We start from the raw sequence: 17,965 nt of genomic DNA on the forward strand, positions 1-17,965 counted from the left end.
TAGAAAAGGTCAATATGAAGGAGGAGAAAGAAACAATAGTAACGTGGTCCCGGGCATCTAGCATTCTACCCACAATGGTTGGCCATACAATCGCGATTCATAATGGAAAGGAACATATACCTATTTACATAACAAATCCTATGCGTAGGTCGCAAATTGGGGGAATTCGTGCCTACTCGGCATTTCACGAGTTATGAAAATGCAAGAAAGGATACTAAATCTCGTCGTTAACTGAATTCTGAATAGAAAGATTAAGAAGAAAAAAAGATTCAAAATAAAGACAGAAATACCCAATATCTTGCTAGAACAAGATATTGGGTATTTCTGTCTTCAAAAATTCTTATATGTTAGCAGAAAAACCTTATCCATTAATAGATGGAACTTCAACAGCAGCTAAGTCTAGAGGGAAGTTGTGAGCATTACGTTCGTGCATTACTTCCATACCAAGGTTAGCACGGTTGATGATATCAGCCCAAGTATTAATAACGCGACCTTGACTATCAACTACAGATTGGTTGAAATTGAAACCATTTAGGTTGAAAGCCATAGTACTAATACCTAAAGCAGTGAACCAGATTCCTACTACAGGCCAAGCAGCCAAGAAGAAGTGTAAAGAACGAGAGTTGTTGAAACTAGCATATTGGAAGATTAATCGGCCAAAATAACCATGAGCAGCCACAATATTATAAGTTTCTTCCTCTTGACCAAATTTGTAACCCTCATTAGCGGATTCATTTTCAGTAGTTTCCCTGATCAAACTAGAGGTTACCAAGGAACCATGCATAGCACTGAATAGGGAACCGCCGAATACACCAGCTACACCTAACATGTGGAATGGATGCATAAGGATGTTGTGCTCTGCCTGGAATACAATCATAAAGTTGAAAGTACCAGAGATTCCTAAAGGCATACCATCAGAAAAGCTTCCTTGACCAATAGGGTAAATCAAGAAAACAGCAGTAGCAGCTGCAACAGGAGCTGAATATGCAACAGCAATCCAAGGACGCATACCCAGACGGAAACTAAGTTCCCACTCACGACCCATATAACAAGCTACACCAAGTAAGAAGTGTAGAACAATTAGCTCATAAGGACCACCATTGTATAACCACTCATCAACAGATGCAGCTTCCCAAATTGGGTAAAAGTGCAATCCGATCGCCGCAGAAGTAGGGATAATAGCACCAGAGATAATATTGTTTCCATAAAGTAAAGAACCAGAAACAGGCTCACGAATACCATCAATATCTACTGGAGGGGCAGCGATGAAGGCGATAATAAATACAGAAGTTGCGGTCAATAAGGTAGGGATCATCAAAACACCGAACCATCCGATGTAAAGACGATTTTCAGTGCTAGTTATCCAGTTGCAGAAGCGACCCCACAGGCTTGTACTTTCGCGTCTCTCTAAAATTGCAGTCATGGTAAGATCTTGGTTTATTCAAATTGCAAGGACTCCCAAGCACACGTATTAACTAGAATATAGATAATAGAAGGCTTGTTATTTAACAGTATAACATAGACTATATACCAATGTCAACCAAGTCAGCCCAAAGATTAGCTATCCATATAACTAAATTAACCAAACCAATAATTTTGTATTTGTAAATGAAGTGAGTCAAAGTGAAAAACTTTGATGGGTCTTTTCTATATGGGTTGCCCGGGACTCGAACCCGGAACTAGTCGGATGGAGTAGATAATTCTTCCTTGTTACAATAGAGAAAAATCCCTCCCCAAATCGTGCTTGCATTTTTCATTGCACACGACTTTCCCTATGTAGAAATAGCCAATTTCTATTCCAAAGAGGAAGTTCTACTAATTTTTTTAATTAGTAAGTTGATTCACCTACTCTTTATTATAATAAAAAGAACATTTCAGAATGAAAAATAGAAAAGTTTTTTCTTGATCATTTATCAACCCTTTCCTGTTTCTTAATTTCGTCTAATGATTAATTAAGAGGGTTGACCAGGTCATTGATACGTATAATATCCAAATACCAAATACGCTCAGTGTGTGATCCACAGAAAGAAAAAAGAGTTGTTTTGGTGAACATCAAAGAAAAAACTTGCTCTTCTTCCATAAAAAATTCTTCTAAAAATGCCGAACCCAATCGTTGCATAAAAGTTCGTACCGTGCTTTTATGTTTACGAGCTAAAGTTCTAGCACATGAAAGTCGAAGTATATACTTTAGTCGATACAAAGTCCGTTTTTTCGAAGATCCACTATGATAATGAAAAAGATTTCTACATATCCGACCAAATCGATCAAGAATATCCCAATCTGATAAATCTGTCCAAATGGGTTTACTAATAGGATGCCCCGATCCAGTACAAAATTGAGCTTTTGATAAGTATCCTATGAGGAGAGTAGCGGGGACTATGGTATCGAATTTTTTCATTCGAGTATCTATTAGAAATGAATTCTCCAGCATTTGATTCCTTACTAACAAAGAACTTTTTTGTACACTTGAAAGGTACCCCATAAAATCGAAGCAAGAGTTTGCTAATTGGTTTATATGGATTCTTCGCGGCTGAGTCCAAAAACAGAAATAATATTGCCAGAAATTGATAAGGTAGCATTTCCATTTCTTCTTCAAAAAAAAAGTGCCTTTTGATGCAAGAATTGCCTTTCCTTGATATCGAACATAATGCATAAGAGGATCCATAAAGAACCATAGGGTTTTCCGAGAAAAACCAGGGTACATTATCCCAAAATGTTCCATCTTCCTAGAAAAGTGGATTCGTTCCAGAAAAGTTCCAGAAGATGCTAATGGTAAGCAAGAAGATTGTTTACGAAGAAACAACAAAAAAAATTCATATTCTGATACATAAGAGTTATATAGGAATTGAAATAGTCTTTTATTTTCTTTTTGAAAAAAAAAAATGGATTTCATTGAAGTAATAAAACTATTCCAATTCGAATAATAGTTGAGAAAGAATCGCAATAAATGCAAAGATGGAACATCTTGGATACGGTATTGAAGGAGTTGAACCAGGATTTCCAAATGGATAGGATAGGGTATTTCTATATGTGATAGATAATCCAAATGCAAAAATTTGTCTTCTAAAAAGGGAAATATTGAATGAATAGAGCGTAAATTCTGAAACTTTGGTATTTCTTTTTCTTTCAGACAAAAAAATTCCCGTAGCGAGAATGGGATTTCCACAACGATCGCAAACCCTTCAGATAGAATCTGAGAATAAAACTCAGAATAAAAATAATTTTTGTAATCCAATAATCGATCTTGGTTAGGATGATTAACCGAGTTATCCAAAAAATTCTGCTGATACATTCGAATAATTAAACGTTTCACAAGTAGTGAACTAAATTTCTTGTTATTACAACTAACAACTATTTCCACAGGTTCAGAACCATTTAATCCATAATGGTGGGCAAATGCATAAATATATTCCTGAAAGAGAAGTGGGTAGACAAAGTATTGTTGACGAGATTTATGTTTTTCTGAATACCCTTCGAATTTTTCCATTTGTATTTCTACTTGAATCAGAGAGAAGAAGCATTTCTCGGTTTATCGAATGATGATACATAGTGCAATATGGTCAGAACAGGGTGTTGCATTTTTAATACAAACCCTGGAAAGAAAGGGAGTCTAATCCACAGATCTTTTTCTGCTCCTTTTCTACCCAATTAGTTTATGTTTGTTCTAATTAAAAAAAAAGAACAGAACAAGTTTTTTATTTTTGCAGGCCAATCGCTCTTTTGACTTTGGAATACAGCCTCTTTATCAATATACTGCTTCTTTTACACATTCAATCCATAACATCCCTTATTCAATCCATAATCAAGAATAATTAGGATTTCTAAAAAAAAAAAGAAAAAATAAAGGGTCCACTCATAGGAAAACCCAACCTTTCCCCGCATCCGGCACTAATCTATTTTTAACGTCTAATTAGAGCGGGGAATCATTCCAATTAGGAAGTTCAGCTCGTTGCTTTTTATTTTACCAGAATTGGAGCCAGGCTCTATCCATTTATTCATTAGACCCAGAAAATCGTAATTTTGGATTCCATTCAAAAAAGATTGATTTTATTACGACATGCTATTTTTTCCATTCATTACCTTTGAGGATCAGTCGTGGTCTTCTAGACTCTACCAAGAGTCTGGACGAATTTGTTGTTTCATCCAAATGTGTAAAAGATCATAGTCGCACTTAAAAGCCGAGTACTCTACCATTGAGTTAGCAACCCAGATAAAAAAAGGATCTTAGATACGATCGAAATCCAAAAATCAATGGAATTACACCGCGCGCTTCTGTCAAAACATTGAACTAGCAAGACATCAAAAGATTTTTTTTATCGACCATGAAAAACACTCAAATGCCAAAACGAACAGGTCCGGTGAAATTCCACTAAAGTAAAGTTAAAAAAAGAGCGACCCTAATCACGATGGCCAAATTCTCCTTATTTTTAGCGATTTTTATTAACAAAAAATATATATTATAAAAAATATATATTATATTGTATGAGAATACATGCAAGAGGAACACCCTTATCATTTGAGCGAAGTGTAGGCGGAAAAATTGAATATGGAGTGAGGATAAAGAGACCCATCTATCTACAAATTCTATTTGTTCAATAGACCTTTGTCAATGGAAATACAATGGTAAGAAAACAAATTAGATAGAAAAAGTAAATAAAATAGGGGCTTATGTTGGATTGGCACGATATAATATAAATCCAAATAGGATTAAAAAAGAGGTAAATTGTGTCTAAATAATTAGACAACTAGGAATACTAATAATCTTCTCCTATCCTATTTTTTGATTCATTTAGTTCTTCAATTAACTCAAAGTTCTTTCTTTTTCTTTAAAGAATTCTGCCTTCCTTAAAATATCATAAACAGTTCTTGTTGGTTGAGCACCCTTTTCAAGGAAATAGAGAATAGCTGGAACATTTAAACAAGTTTGATTCTTTATCGGATCATAAAAACCTACTTTTTGAAGATCTCTTCCTTCTCTTCGAGATCGAACATCAATTGCAACGATTCGATAGACAGCTTATTGGGATAGATGTAGATAAACAACGCCCCCCCCTAGAAACGTATATGAGGTTTTCTCCTCATACGGCTCGAGAAAATGATTCGAATTTCTGTCGATAATAATAGAAATTAGACTATGACGTGCATTAATTTCCTTACAGAAAAAACAAATTTCATTTATACTCATGACTCAAGTGGGCTAATTTTGCCTGACAAACTTCGAAGGCAAAATCCTTCCAAAATTTTTGAGTCGTCTTTAAACTCTTTTCTTTGTCTCATTTCGAACGAATTGACTTTTATTCCTTATTCTAATCCAACTCTGTTGTTGAGACAATTGAAAATTGTGTTTACTTGTTCTGGAATCCTTTATCTTTGATTTGTGAAATCCTTGGGTTTAGACATTACTTCGGGAATTCCTATTTTTTTCTTTCAAAAGAGTAGCAACATACCCTTTTTTCTTATTTCCTTCGATAAAGCATTTATCTCTTCTATAGAAATCTAATAAGAGGGATTGATTCTGATATACTTTTATTGGACTTTCTTCTTATTTTAACCTTTCGATTTATTTCTATATTAAGGATAGACTGACAAAGTTGGCCTAATTTATTAGTTTTCACTAACCCTAGATTCTTTCCCTTGATAAAAAAAATTCTGTCCTCTCGAGCTCCATCGTGTACTATGTTACTTAAACCCAGCGCAAATTTGGTTCGGAACGAATAGAACAGGCTATGTCGAGCCAAGAGCATTTTCATTACTATGGAAAATGATGGATAGCAAAATCCACAATCGATCATGTCCTTCAAGTCGCACGTTGCTTTCTACCACATCGTTTTAAACGAAGTTTTACCATAACAAACATTCCTCTTTTCATTGCAAAGTGGTATAGAGAATTGATCCAATATGGATGGAATCATGAATAGTCATTGGTTTAGTTTTTTTATACTAATTAAAACTTGCTATCTATGGAGCAATATGGATAAAAGAAAGTAAGTATTTATCCGGGAAGCCTCCGCCAAGATCCAATTTATTTAAACCCATATTAAAATTCTATCATATGAATGAAACATAGTTTGAAAAAGACGACTAAACAAGTTTGCTTAAAACTTATTTATTCTTAAATTTCCACCCTCAACGGATGGCTCGAGATGATCAATCTTGAAGTGAGAAAAGAAGGATTGACTCTTCCTCAATAAATAAACTATCAACCTCCAAAAAAGTTTAATTAATTTAATTACTAGAATTAGAATTCTAGTAGTAATATATTTTTTCAGTACCAAAAACAATTAACTATAATAACTAAATAAACTATTCCAATGAAAAGATTGAAAGTTTTTGGTAGTTATAGAATTCTCGTACTTCTTCAACTCGAATACCAAAAGGAAGAAAAAAATATGACTAAGTGATTTTATAGTAGAGGCATATCCTGAATGTGCTTGATAGATCCCATTTTTTCATGAAAATAAAGATAGTCAATTTGACTGGACTTAAGACTTTATTATGTTTTCTGAGAAAGAATAAGATATCATTATTCTCTTTAATAAACTTTTGTCTCGTACGGAATACTATATGATTTCACCGTTTGTTTCATCAGAAACAATCTGGGACGGAAGGATTCGAACCTCCGAGTAACGGGACCAAAACCCGCTGCCTTACCACTTGGCCACGCCCCATTTCGGGTTTTATGCGACACTAATAAACACTAGTATGTTTATTTGTTATTCGTCAATACCATTTCAATTACATAAAAAAGGAGGGATATTCTCTTGCTAGTATTCTACACATGCGGATAATATAGAATCAAAAAAATGCATTGATCATTACATGGAATTCTATTAAGATATTATATGAAAGTCGAATTTATTCCACTCTCATTTGAGAGTGCGAATACAAGGAGGTATTTTGTGTTTGGGAAAGTCCGAAGAAAAAAGATTTTGAATCTGCCTTTTCCTTCTTTCCCTTAAAAAAATAACTCAAGAAAAATCCAATTATTTACTCTACAAGAATGAAATGCTTGTTATGCCTAATATACTTAGTTTAACCTGTATCTGTTTTAATTCTGTTCTTTATCCTACTAGTTTTTTCTTTGCCAAATTACCCGAAGCTTATGCTATTTTCAATCCAATCGTGGATATTATGCCTGTTATACCTCTATTCTTTTTTCTATTAGCCTTTGTTTGGCAAGCTGCTGTAAGTTTTCGATGAAATCTTTAGTACTCTGTATGCCAAATTGAATGATGTGTTCATTCCAAAAAAATTTTAAAATGGGTAAAAGCCGAGAAGTTTTATATTTTTATATTATGAACCTTCGATTCTAAAATTTAAATTCTTCTACATTGAATGGGTAGCTACAGCAATAAATTTGGATCAGCCTTTCTACTCCCCTGCACCTAGGTTGAGCAGGTACCTAAAGGTACCTACACAATACCTAACCACCTAACCCTATTTTTGCTATTGATAAGAGTGCTTATTATAAAAGAATTCTTGCAATTTTTTTCAAGAATTCTTTTTTGCATTTTTAGGTATAAAAAAAAACCATCCTAGTGGATCCGTGTGGTAAGGAAAAACTGGTAATCTATTCCTTAAAAAAAAATCTTGGAGATTATGTAATGCTTACTCTCAAACTTTTTGTTTATACAGTAGTGATATTCTTTGTTTCACTCTTTATCTTTGGATTCTTATCTAATGACCCAGGACGGAATCCTGGACGCGAGGAGTAAAAATTCAGTTTTTTTTTTTCTTATTGGATTTGTTTCGTACATTTATCTATGAGAAAATCCGGGGGTCAGAATTCTTTCCAATTCGAAAGTCCCAAATGATCCAAGGGAGCGGAAAGAGAGGGATTCGAACCCTCGGTACAAAAAAATTGTACAACGGATTAGCAATCCGCCGCTTTAGTCCACTCAGCCATCTCTCCACGTTCCAAAGCGAAAGGTTTCCGTGATATGATATAGGCAAGAAATAAGAAATAACGGTTGCAAAAAACCCCTTTTTTTTCTTTCAAAAGTCTATAAAAATTATATTGCCAATTCCATTTTAATTATATTCTTTTTTCTTAATGTTAATAAAAAAAGAAGAAAATTCTTGTTTTTTCTTTCTAAAAATCGATATTGGCCGAGAGACAATCAAATAGATTTTCTCTTTAGCGGGCATTTCCATATAGGACTTGTTATAATTATAATAAAACAAGCAGGTTATATAAAAAAAACGCTTTTTTTGTCGATTATTTATCAAGAAAGCAAAAAGGGTTCTTATCAAATCCACCATAAAATTGGAAAGAAGCATAAAGTAAGTAGACCTGACTCCTTTAATGATGCCTCTATCCGCTATTCTGATATATAAATTCGATGTAGATGAAATTGTATAAGCGAATTTTTTTTATTTCCTTAGACTTAGACCGCGCAAGACAAGAATTTTTCGCTATTTACGATTTCATATTCTTGTTACTAGATGTTCTATAGGAATAAGAAGAAATCGCAACTCCTTTGCGCTACACATAAAATTGGATTTCGAAGGTCCATTTTTTTTTTTCAGAATCCTCTATTATTTTAGTTCTTCCACCCATGCAATAGAGAGGGAATGGGAAAAGAAGGGTTACTTTTATTTGCATTTTTCCCTTAAAAGATAGACTTTGAAATAGGAGTCTTGGAATAATGCTGAATTCAAAGGTTTATTTCTTTCTATAGTATAAGAAAAACAATTTATTTCTATTTCTATAGTATAAGAAAAACAAATAAATAGTATAAGAAAAACAAATCGAATCAAATTCATGGATTTACCACGACCTCGGTTGTGACTGTGACTCCATAGATAAAAATGGGAAATTTCTCTCTTCGAGACCATTGAAAAAGGGCATTGAACGAGAAAGAAATCGTCCACAGATAATAAAACTATCATATGCCTTGGAAAGTGATATGAGGTGCTCGGAATGGTTGAAGTAATTGAATAGGAGGATCACTATGACTATAGCCCTTGGTAGAATTCCTAAAGAAGAAAATGATCTATTTGATACTATGGATGACTGGTTACGAAGGGACCGTTTCGTTTTTGTAGGATGGTCTGGCCTATTGCTCTTTCCTTGTGCTTATTTCGCTTTAGGGGGTTGGTTTACAGGGACAACTTTTGTAACTTCTTGGTATACCCATGGATTGGCTAGTTCCTATTTGGAAGGTTGTAATTTCTTAACCGCAGCAGTTTCTACCCCTGCCAATAGTTTAGCACACTCTTTGTTGCTACTATGGGGGCCCGAAGCACAAGGAGATTTTACTCGTTGGTGTCAATTAGGCGGTCTATGGACTTTTGTAGCTCTCCACGGGGCTTTTGCACTAATAGGTTTCATGTTACGCCAATTTGAACTTGCTCGGTCTGTTCAATTGCGGCCTTATAATGCAATCTCATTCTCTGGTCCAATTGCTGTTTTTGTTTCTGTATTCCTTATTTATCCACTGGGGCAATCTGGTTGGTTCTTTGCGCCGAGTTTTGGCGTAGCAGCGATATTTCGATTCATCCTTTTCTTCCAAGGATTTCATAATTGGACGTTGAACCCATTTCATATGATGGGAGTTGCCGGAGTATTAGGTGCGGCTCTGCTATGCGCTATTCATGGAGCGACCGTAGAAAACACTCTATTTGAGGACGGTGATGGTGCAAATACCTTCCGTGCTTTTAACCCAACTCAAGCTGAAGAAACTTATTCAATGGTCACTGCTAACCGCTTTTGGTCCCAAATCTTTGGTGTTGCTTTTTCCAATAAACGTTGGTTACATTTCTTTATGCTATTTGTACCCGTCACCGGTTTATGGATGAGTGCTATTGGCGTAGTTGGCTTGGCTCTGAACTTACGTGCCTATGACTTTGTTTCCCAGGAAATCCGTGCAGCGGAAGATCCTGAATTTGAGACTTTCTACACCAAAAATATTCTTTTAAACGAGGGGTATTCGTGCGTGGATGGCAGCTCAGGATCAGCCTCATGAAAATCTTATATTCCCTGAGGAGGTTCTACCACGTGGAAACGCTCTTTAATGGAACTTTCGTTTTAGCTGGTCGTGACCAAGAAACCACCGGCTTTGCTTGGTGGGCTGGGAATGCCAGACTTATCAATTTGTCCGGTAAACTGCCTTGGAGCTCATGTAGCTCATGCCGGATTAATCGTATTCTGGGCCGGAGCAATGAACCTATTTGAAGTGGCCCATTTCGTACCAGAAAAGCCCATGTATGAACAAGGGTTGATTTTACTTCCACACTTAGCTACTCTAGGTTGGGGAGTAGGGCCAGGGGGGGAAGTTCTAGATACTTTTCCGTACTTTGTATCTGGCGTACTTCACCTAATTTCCTCCGCAGTCTTAGGCTTCGGTGGCATTTATCACGCGCTTCTGGGACCCGAGACTCTTGAGGAATCTTTTCCATTCTTTGGTTATGTCTGGAAAGATAGAAATAAAATGACTACAATTTTGGGTATTCACTTAATTTTGTTAGGTCTAGGTGCTTTTCTTCTAGTACTCAAGGCTCTTTATTTTGGCGGTGTATATGATACCTGGGCCCCTGGGGGGGGAGATGTAAGAAAAATTACCAATTTGACCCTTAGTCCAGTGTTATATTTGGTTATTTACTAAAATCTCCTTTTGGTGGAGAAGGGTGGATTGTTAGTGTAGATGATTTAGAAGATATAATTGGTGGGCATGTATGGTTGGGTTTTATTTGTGTATTTGGCGGAATTTGGCATATTTTAACCAAACCCTTCGCATGGGCTCGCCGTGCATTTGTATGGTCTGGAGAAGCTTACTTGTCTTATAGTTTAGCTGCTTTATCTGTCTTTGGTTTTATCGCTTGTTGTTTTGTATGGTTCAATAATACAGCTTATCCGAGTGAGTTTTATGGACCCACCGGGCCAGAAGCTTCTCAAGCTCAAGCATTTACTTTTCTAGTTAGAGACCAGCGTCTTGGAGCTAATGTGGGATCCGCTCAAGGACCCACAGGTTTAGGTAAATATCCTAATGCGTTCCCCAACTGGGGAGGTTATCTTTGGAGGGGAAACTATGCGTTTTTGGGACCTTCGTGCTCCATGGTTAGAACCTCTAAGGGGCCCCAACGGTTTGGACTTGAGTAGGTTGAAAAAAGACATACAACCTTGGCAAGAACGACGCTCAGCAGAATATATGACCCACGCTCCTTTAGGCTCTTTAAATTCCGTGGGTGGCGTAGCTACCGAGATCAATGCAGTTAATTATGTCTCTCCTAGAAGTTGGTTATCAACTTCTCATTTTGTTCTAGGATTCTTCTTTTTTGTGGGCCATTTATGGCATGCAGGAAGAGCCCGAGCTGCTGCAGCAGGTTTTGAAAAGGGAATCGATCGTGATTTGGAACCTGTTCTTTACATGAACCCTCTTAACTAAGATTTTCTTATTTATACCTGTTCTACTTTTTTTCTGTTCTGGCTCGGTTATTCCATCTAGCCGAGCCATTCATTCCTTTTTATGAAAGAAAGATAAGGGACAGAAAAAAAAAATAAATAAAAATGAAAGAAACAAACGTATTCAATAAGCAAAAGGAGAGAGAGGGATTCGAACCCTCGATAGTTCCTAGAACTATACCGGTTTTCAAGACCGGAGCTATCAACCACTCAGCCATCTCTCCACAGCCTAATCCTTATTTTACTCCTACAAATAGAACATAGCCATATAAAAAATAAAAAGATTTATTAGCCTCTAGAAAGATATCAGATACAAGTTCCTTTTCGATATATCTCTGTATACTGTATACACGGATACAGGATCCGCTATACCCGCTTGTGAAATAAAGAGTAAATAATCTCTTCTCACCCCCATATCCAAATAAAAAAGCGGTTTAAGTAATAAATTTGAATTAAAGAGAAGAAATCAATGGATTCATGATTAAACCCCTCCTACTTCTTGTATTTTTTTACAATTTTGGTTTAAGTGAGGGATCAAATATGTAGTCAACTTTATTTGATGGTAGCTTGGAGGATTAGAAATATGACTATTGCTTTCCAATTAGCTGTTTTTGCATTAATTGCGACTTCCTCAGTCTTAGTAATTAGTGTACCCCTTGTATTTGCTTCTCCTGATGGTTGGTCAAATAATAAAAATGTTGTATTTTTCCGGTACATCATTATGGATTGGACTAGTCTTTCTCGTAGCTATTCTGAATTCTCTCATTTCTTAAATGAAATTTGGTTAATATTTATTAACCCCATAAAAAAGAAATAATAAAGGGCCATTTCTTCTAAAAAATTAGAATAGTGAGACGTATTAAAACGCAATTTGCGTTCCGAATTGCTAGCTCTTCTCTTTCAGTATTATGAAATTCCATTCCCATTAGAATATTCATTGACAGATAATAAAAAAAGGAAAACTCTAATATAATAGAAAATGAAATGAAACGGTCGACCCAGACATAGAAGGTCGACCCAGGCGGATATACGCTATAAATATATACCGTAGCGAGCGTAGTTCAATGGTAAAATATCTCCTTGCCAAGGAGAAGATACGGGTTCGATTCCCGCCGCTCGCCCGCTTAATTTATCAAAGTACTATGATAAAAAGTTTAGTCTAGTTAACTGTTTAACTACTTATATTAAATTAAGTATTAATTAGGTGTTAGTCTAGTGCCGTATCCCTTACTATCTTACCCTTCCTTTGCATCCCACTCAAAAAAAGAGGGCGCTCCAGAGGCAGAAATAGAACTCGCCAACAGAGCTCCAAAAATTGGGTATTAACTGAGACAAACAACGGGCAAACTTTTTTTAAAGGGAAGGGAGAGGTAGACTGTCCCTTTCGTTTCATTTTATTTTCTGCAGGGTAGGGAGAGGCCTTGCGCCTTCTTTTTTTGAAGGCAAGTGACTTCGCAAACTGCTCAATTTTGCCCTCTAGGGCCGGGAACTAATGAATAAAAAAGGGTTGGATACGCCCCTCTACCATACATATCTAGAGAAATAGAATAGTCCTTTTATACAGACTGCTAAGTGCGGAGACGGGAATCGAACCCGTGACCTCAAGGTTATGAGCCTCGTGAGCTACCAAACTGCTCTACTCCGCTCTGGAGTACCAGAAACTGGTGGACAAAAAAGGCTTGAATACAAGCCTCTAACATGTCTAGACAAATAGAATACTCCTTTTATACAGAATGGAGCGGGTAGCGGGAATCGAACCCGCATCGTTAGCTTGGAAGGCTAGGGGTTATAGTCGACGTTGGTTGATTATTTTTTAACGTCTCTAATTCAAAATGAAATTTTTGATTTCATTCGGCTCCTTTATGGATATTCTCACCACTTAACATCTATGTCAGCTTTTCTATTTGAATGGAACCAAAGCTCTCCGCTTTCTAGATGATCCTTATAGAGTAGGAGATAGAAATTCTATCTAAATTCATCTAATCTACTTACTTCGTTCCCTAATTTCATTCAAGAGATCCTGAGGAAAAGAATTGGGTTTCCACCGAGCTGAAACAATATGCGGATGGTTCTAGTAAACCAAAACTATCGTTTTTTAGCTATTTGGCTTCCTTATTCCTTATTTTAAGAAGATTTAGTTACGATTGGAAATCAACTTTTTTGTATCTTCATCCATAGATCCTTTACTCATATTTTCAAAATTGAATACTTAATCCAATGCAAAATTATGCTTCGCGACTCTGTACTCATAATCCTATTTTTATTTTGGATGCAATTTAAATTAGTCTTTGGATACAAATCGCCAGAATGTATATTCTTCCTCAATATGCTATTGAGAGGAAAAGGATTTAATCCTTTATAAGAACTAAAGTTTTCATCGGAATATAAAAATAAAAAACTTAAGGATGCCTTAAGTATATCATTTCAAATTCAGTTATTAATAGAACGAATCACACTTTTACCACTAAACTATACCCGCTACATTGTAGATTATGGTATAAATGGTACCCTTTGTCAAGGATAGCCATTTGACAAGAAGGCTAATTCCCCTTATTGAATCAGATGGAGAAGGTTCATGACACTGAGCCGTTGGTACTTCTACTTCGATCGCTCGCCTTTACTTTAGGATTTAGATAGCCCCTCTGGTCTGTAAAAAAAATCTTTTCTTACCATGCTAATAGCGCCTGAACCAAATGTATTTATTTTGATTAGGATCCTATTCTACGGTTACGACTACAATAATAATTATTTACTTTGCAAGGACGTAAGTGTGTCAGACTGCTAAATTGTTTTATTATTCTACAATATAAACTAGGGGATATAGGGGGTAACACTGTCCCTATAAATTCCTTTTTTCCTTTTCTTTTTTGTCCAGAATTGAACAAAAAAGAAATTATGGAAGATGTTTCTTCCCCCATTAAGTCCGAGCCATAGAGTAAGAGTGAGATGAGTTTTCCAAATTCATCATAGACTTTCCCTATGGCTTGATAGAAGTAAGCAGCAAAGAGTCGTAACTTAAAGAAAAAAACGGACAGGGCCGACAGATTTACCTGATGTAAAGAAGATCCTAAAAGTCTCTGATTAGTCGACTCTCTCCATTTAACACTTTCCTCTCTCTCCTTTTTTCCACTGACTCAATTCTAGTTTATTAGATTCTTGTTTAAAAGAATGCAAAAAGTTCAATAGAACTAAGAACACATAAAAAATAGCATAGAGGATCAAGGCCATTACCAAAAGTTCCTCCCAAGGATCCTATATCCTATTGGGTATCTGTTCCCCGCCTTTTCCCGCTAGGATCGGAAATCTTATATTTTCCATATCCATATACCGTTGAATCCTTGGGGTTCCAGAATCCGCCTATTTTACTAGTCTTCGAAACGGAAAACCCCTTGAACCAAGAAGAGTTGGATATGTTATGTAGGGTATGTTTTTTTTTATTAATTTTATTTTGAGCTCTCAAGATATCGATATATACATATACAATCTCTACATAATGTCTCTCTCTCTATCTCTATATATTATATATATAATATGTACATTATGCAGTAGACCCATAATGGGAAATCCAAGTGGCTAATTTTTGAATTAAATAAAAAGCCCTTTTAACTCAGTGGTAGAGTAATGCCATGGTAAGGCATAAGTCATCGGTTCAAATCCGATAAAGGGCTTTTTAAATTAGTGGTAGAGTAATCTCGTGCTAAGACGTAAGTCGTTGGTTCGAATCTGATAGAGTACTTTTCTACTAAATTGATTCACTTTTTTTCTTTGTTTTTGAAACTTTCTCTATATTTTTAGAGAATTTTATGACTTAGTGCGGGATGGATGCATTTTTTGGTATGAACACTAAATGAAGCACGGAGAATTAATCTATAACGATCAACTAAAAAAAATCCTAGATGAAAACATAACAGAAAAGTTGGAAAAACTCTTTGCTTTGGATCTATTTATACTTTTCGAGTATATTGACAATTCCAAAAAACTGCTCATACTATGATTATAGTATAATCACGAGCGGTTGTATATGGCCCTATCGTCTAGTGATGCCCCTATCGTCTAGTGGTTCAGGACATCTCTCTTTCAAGGAGGCAGCGGGGATTCGACTTCCCTGGGGGTAGGGAGTATTATGAAAGGAGGTTAATCATAGATTAGCAAAAACCCTAGAATAAATTCTTCCTGGGTCGATGCCCGAGTGGTTAATGGGGACGGACTGTAAATTCGTTGACAATGTCTACGCTGGTTCAAATCCAGCTCGGCCCAAACCAAAAATCTAGGGCTTCGTGAGTATGAACTAAATCCTTTTGTTTTTCTTCCATAAAATAAAATGTCTGATCTATAGAAATAAAAGATAAAGAAAAAAAGGGAAATTTTTTTTTCTAATCCATATCTCTCTCATTCCTTTCTTACAAACAAAAGAGTTTTTCTTATTGAAGGCTGGATTATTATCCATTTTTAGTGATAAAAAATCACGACATACTAGTTATGTCACTCTCACTATACCCACGTATAATATAATATGTGGGTATGTAGTATATGATTCGTCTATTTCTTAGAGTACGAAAGACGAATCGAATCTTCTTATGGTTCTATTTAAGAATGGGTATGCCATACACCCCGCGGGGATTGTAGTTCAATTGGTCAGAGCACCGCCCTGTCAAGGCGGAAGCTGCGGGTTCGAGCCCCGTCAGTCCCGAACTAGGGTTCAATGAATGGAGAAATTGATATTTCCTTTTTCCATGAAAAAAAGGGGCAGGGAGCAAGATCAAATACCCACAGGGCACCCTTACTTCACTTTTTTATTTTGCATCTCTCATTAAAGAGGGAGGGAGGGCATATAGGAATTTTTTTTTCACTACTCCCAATCGATAAAGAAAGACACACATACGATATGTGGATTAGTAGAATTTAGGATATTATATTACTCTATCTTTCTTTATGATGATACCATCCTCATCTTAATTTCCTATTCCACTCTTTATGGAATAGAGTACCGGTATTTTACCGGAATCCATACATAAATCGTATTCCCTTTTTATTTCAGACCTCTTTTCCCCATCTCACTTCTACTGCTTATTTGGATGTCTATGTGACCCATAGAAAGTGAAAGTTGGTCATATAATACATACATAATTGTATGTATAACTATAAGAAAAAGGAAGGGAAATTGTATAAGATTAAGAAAGTATAAGATTAAGAAAGCTCGTGGGTTAGAGATATAGAAAAGAAAAAGTAGAAAAGGATTAAAAAAGAGGGAATTCCTAATCCAATCAAAAAACCCATTTTGGTCTTAGTGTGGATAGAGGATCTTCCTATGTTATACTATATAACTCTCATCCGTGAAATATAACTCTCATCCATGAATTGATTTGATAGAATCCGATATTCATAATATTGAATTGATTCAGTATTATCAGAATGCAAGCCCTACCCTTGAATTTACAAGATACCCCTTTTTCCTCTCCATGGGATTACATCCCGAGTTATTGTGAAAATAAAAAATAAAGAGGTTATGGAAGTCAATATTCTCGCATTTATTGCTACTGCACTGTTCATTCTAGTTCCTACTTCTTTTTTTACTTATTATTTATGTAAAAACAGTCAGCCAAAATAATTAATTGGAATTCCAATTAATCATTGAAGAAATTAAAAAGGGATTAAATAAAAAAAAATCCAAGTCTTAAATGAAAGGATCTGGTTGGAATCTTAAAGTGTGGTAGAAAGAACTACATATAGTTTTTTCTACGACACTTTAGATTCTTTCTATTATATTATCTTTGAATCTACATAGAATAGATTAGTAGATTGAAATAGTTAAGTAGTCTAATTCAATTTCTTTTTTCATTGCATCCACTTAATTTCAATCAGGTCAAAATAAAAAAATCTAAGACAATTCTTGACCAAAGAATCCATGGAAGGAAAGAAAAATAATATGAAGAATAGACTATAGTAAAAAGTAAAAGGAAATGGAAAATGTGTGATATGCCGTGAATAGTTCCGTGGAAGAAAGTCTAATTTTCTTATGTATAGAACTTTTTTTAACCATTCGTCATTTCTAGTAGAAATTCTGAATTGGTATAATGGCTCTTTCTTACATTACAACTTACAATACAAGAGTTTCTTACAGGAGTGAAACAAAACTAAAGAAAAAGATTAAAGAATAACGTTTGACAAAATGATTAATGCAAAATGATCCATTAAAGAAAAGAATTGATACAACAATTTGATTACTTAATCAATTAGTAGTATCCCCTAGAGTCCACTCCTTCCCCATACTACTAGTGAAAGAGAAAATGTAAAGACTACCATTAAAGCAGCCCAAGCGAGACTTACTATATCCATCTAAATTATGTCTCCTATTTCTATGAAGGGATTATTCTACTATTGATCAATAATCATAGTGGAATCAAGGGTACAGAGTCAAAAAGGGATTCCGCCCTAAGGCCATGGATCAATCAGTTCAAGGAATTTACTCCTAACAAATTCTTATAGGAATTCTGGTAGAATTAGAGAGCATTAAAAATACGAGATACTATAGCCCTTTTTTCCTTAAAAAAGAAAGAGTAC

The 17,965-nt window shown here is 35.5% G+C and overlaps 6 non-coding genes across 6 annotated transcripts; 3 read left to right on the plus strand and 3 right to left on the minus strand.

Annotated features, from left to right (window-relative positions):
* Positions 1-7,824: 7,824 nt before the first annotated feature.
* Positions 7,825-7,912, minus strand: TRNAS-GCU (transfer RNA serine (anticodon GCU)). The gene has a single exon. It is a non-coding gene; the product is annotated as a tRNA-Ser (tRNA).
* A 3,628-nt stretch (positions 7,913-11,540) lies between these two features.
* On the minus strand, positions 11,541-11,628 carry TRNAS-UGA (transfer RNA serine (anticodon UGA)). The gene has a single exon. It is a non-coding gene; the product is annotated as a tRNA-Ser (tRNA).
* An 826-nt stretch (positions 11,629-12,454) lies between these two features.
* On the plus strand, positions 12,455-12,525 carry TRNAG-GCC (transfer RNA glycine (anticodon GCC)). The gene has a single exon. It is a non-coding gene; the product is annotated as a tRNA-Gly (tRNA).
* A 451-nt stretch (positions 12,526-12,976) lies between these two features.
* Positions 12,977-13,050, minus strand: TRNAM-CAU (transfer RNA methionine (anticodon CAU)). Its single transcript has one exon. It is a non-coding gene; the product is annotated as a tRNA-Met (tRNA).
* A 1,950-nt stretch (positions 13,051-15,000) lies between these two features.
* Positions 15,001-15,072, plus strand: TRNAT-GGU (transfer RNA threonine (anticodon GGU)). Its single transcript has one exon. It is a non-coding gene; the product is annotated as a tRNA-Thr (tRNA).
* A 507-nt stretch (positions 15,073-15,579) lies between these two features.
* Positions 15,580-15,661, plus strand: TRNAY-GUA (transfer RNA tyrosine (anticodon GUA)). The gene has a single exon. It is a non-coding gene; the product is annotated as a tRNA-Tyr (tRNA).
* Positions 15,662-17,965: the final 2,304 nt, after the last annotated feature.

This window comes from Triticum urartu, unplaced genomic scaffold (assembly GCF_056163025.1).
Source record: "Triticum urartu cultivar PI428250 unplaced genomic scaffold, HENAU_Tu73 scaffold2, whole genome shotgun sequence".
Taxonomy (NCBI): Eukaryota; Viridiplantae; Streptophyta; class Magnoliopsida; order Poales; family Poaceae; genus Triticum; species Triticum urartu.